Below are 3,336 nucleotides of genomic sequence, written 5' to 3'. Positions count from 1 at the left end.
AATGCTCTTAATCACGGAGCCCTCTCTCTGTCCACAAGTGTAAATTCAAAGGCTGCTTTGGAGGCTGATGAGATGGCTAAGTGAGTAGGAGCACTTGCCACCAAGTCTGGAGACCTAAGTGGCAGAAGGACAGAGTTGTCCTTTTAATTCCACACGAACTTGCACACACACACACACACACACACACACACACACACACACACACAGTGCACACATAAGGAGATAAGAAAAGCTTCTTAAATGTAGTTTTCAATCACTTTAAAAGAATTCAAATGGCGGCCCTTGTCAAAGCTGCAGCTGCTTCTGCATAACTGATGTGGTCAAAAGATGCCCCAGCTAACCGTTTTCCTTACCTGTCATTACCTGTTTCCATTTGCTGTAACACATCTGTAAGATCTTGGAAAAAAGCAGCTCCATCTCGACATTTCTGAGAAGTAGCCAGAGTTTTGTTACCACTGGATACTCTACAACTATTGAATCTTGAACATGGAGTCAGCAGAATAGGGCTTTGGGAAGCAGTTTGCTGAGCCCAATAAGCAACATGAAGGGGCTCTTGCAAGTATGTTCACATCTAGTGGCACATAGCAATGCTTTGGGTCACTGCCCTGTAAGCTAAGGCTGGTCAGGCCATTACGTTCCTTAGTGCTAGGTACAGGGAGCTATAAGATCATTGTGGATAACTGTGTTAGCATTAAAAAAATAAAGTAAGAATTCAAATGTTATTTTTAAAGACTAAATCATCCGTTTTCAAAGTAAAAAAATAAAAAATAAATAAATGTTCACTGAGTGGGGGTGGTACACACCTTAAATCCCAGCATGTAGGAGGCAGAGGCAGGTGGATCTCTGTGAGTTCAAGGCCAGCCTGGTCTACAGTCAGGACAGGCTCCAAAGCTACACAGAGAAACCCTGTCTCAAAAAATAAAAATAAAATAATGTTCAAAATTTAGAAATGAGTGGTTGTACACTTCTTGGTTTCTCATCTGCCTTTTTTTCATATTGAAATCTCTCGTGTGTGTGTGTGTGTGTGTGTGTGTGTGTGTGTGTGTAGGCAGACATGCATGCCCCGTGGAGAACAAATGGAAGGCAGAGGAGGACTTGAAGAAGCTGATTCTCTTCTTCCTCTATGCCCGTCACGGGAGCTGAGCTCAGGTTGTCAGCTTTGGTAGCAACACCTTTACCTGCTGAACCATTTTCTCAGCACCAACTGCCTTTTTGAAACATGTAGATACTACCTATTTCCCCTCTACTCTTGAAAAAATGCTGACATTTTGTTTCATTTTGTATTGTGAGACAGAATCTCAGGTAGCCACAGCTGGCCTTGAATTCACTATGTAGTTAATGACAACCTTAAACTAGTGATCCTCCTGCCTTTGCCTGCTAAATATTGTCTCATGCTGCCACGCCCAATTTCTACGGTGTGGAGGATCTGACCCGGGGCCTCATGCATGCTAGGCAAGCATTCTACCACTGAGCAACATTCCTAAGCCCATTTGACATCTTTTCTCAGTTCCTTTATTTTCCCCTATTTTTCCTGCCCACATACTTTAAGGTACTTGAAAATTATTGGTTAGTGGGTCTTTTCTATTCCAGAATTAAAGCAAGTACCGCAGGACCCTTTGCTTAAACCATAGTATTGAGCCTCATTGTTCACCAAAAACAACTAGAACAATGGCACTGAATAAAAGATAGAAGAAGTATTTAGAAGTCTCACTCCTGGGTCGAGAGAGATGGTTCAGGGGGTAAGAGCACTTGTTGCAAGGGACTGGGGTTCATTTCCCAGAACACACACAGCGGTTCACAGGCATCTTTAACCCCAGCTCCAGTGGATCTGATGCCCTCTGCTGACTGCCACACACACCAGGCACGCACATGGTGCACATACATGCAAACAGGCCAAACATTCATACACATAAAATAAAACAAATAAGTCTTTAAAAACATTTCTCAATCTAGAAGCCAGCAAGATGGCTCATCAGGTAAAAGCACTAACCACCAAGCTTGACTGCCTCAGTTCAATCTCTGAAACCCACATGGTAGAAGGAGAGAGCTGCCAAGAGTTGTCCTCTGATCTCTACACACAAGCCGTGCTATTCACATGCACACACACACACACACACACACTCACAAACACACACACACTCACAAACACACACACTAAATATAAAGGAAAAAACTCTTCACCTACTGAGAAACATCTCACATTCTAGGGACCATATACTTTGTAAAGCCGTTGGTACTGACTTGTGCTTTCTGTGATGAAGTCACTAATCTTGAATCGAATGCCTTCACAGATAACAAACAACTGTGCTCGAAAGACATCTTGGGAGTGAGTAATGATCACATATTACTGAGCTCTGTTTAGAACTCCATAACTCAAGGCTGACTGAAGTCAATAAACGGTGGAAAAAGGGGGCATTGTGGCATGAAGACCGGTTTACATGCTACACTGGGGTTGGGCTCGTTTTCCACTAATCTTCCTGAAGGGACCTGGAGATTTGATTGTTTTCTGTTTCTGAAATCATCCTCAGCTAGACAACGATCACTAAACAGCGAGCTGCATGGCTCTGGCATATCATATGTGCCTCTGGGAATGAGGGCATAAACAATGGCAACACAAAGATATATTAAAAAATACATAATGTAACTTGTCTTAATATACTTTTCTGAGTCTAAAAATATGCCAGACCAAAAGAAACATATTTACATAAAAAGCAGACAAGGTCAAATAACAAAGAAAGCCCTTAATTAGTTGTAATCAACTTTAATTTGCATACCGTATATAATTCCTAAATGATTGTTAATAATAACTTTATATAATGGACTTCCAATTTTCATGAAAATGGCACATTTTGATAAGCAGACACAAAACCCTAGTACTAATAAGGTTTAATTTGCATACATTAGACTGATTATCCAAACAAAAGGATTACAGTATTACTTCTCCATACCTTTATGTCCTTATTATGCACATTTATTAACTTCACAAAAGCTAGCTGTTAGTGACAAACAATAGCCATGGTTGAAAAAGAAATCTACAGAAGGAAGAAAGTACATTTTAATGCTAAGGAGAAAACTTTATACATCATAGATGCCAAATTTAACTGTTTGTTGCTTAAAAGGGCCCGGATTTCACAGAGCTTTTCATCCTCTGAATAAAACAGCTTGTTTTTTTGTGACCTGAAAAAAAATGCCCTAACACATCACTCGAATTTAATAATGAACTTATCTCAAGCTAAGAAGGCTCCTCGACACCACAGTATGCTGAGAATTCATGAGCAGCCACAGAATTAAGCTTTAAATGTGGTTCTAGGGTGCAGCGTTAATAAATATATTTCA

General features: G+C 40.6%; 1 non-coding gene across 1 annotated transcript; it reads left to right on the top strand.

Moving 5' to 3' along the window:
- Positions 1 to 274: 274 nt before the first annotated feature.
- Positions 275 to 413, top strand: LOC142841881 (small nucleolar RNA SNORA16B/SNORA16A family). Its single transcript, XR_012909125.1, has one exon. It is a non-coding gene; the product is annotated as a small nucleolar RNA SNORA16B/SNORA16A family (small nucleolar RNA).
- The last annotated feature ends 2,923 nt before the right edge of the window (positions 414 to 3,336 follow it).

Source organism: Microtus pennsylvanicus, chromosome X, assembly GCF_037038515.1.
Source record: "Microtus pennsylvanicus isolate mMicPen1 chromosome X, mMicPen1.hap1, whole genome shotgun sequence".
Taxonomy (NCBI): Eukaryota; Metazoa; Chordata; class Mammalia; order Rodentia; family Cricetidae; genus Microtus; species Microtus pennsylvanicus.
Note: the sequence above shows the minus strand (reverse complement) of the source record. Positions and strands in the feature narration are given on the sequence as shown.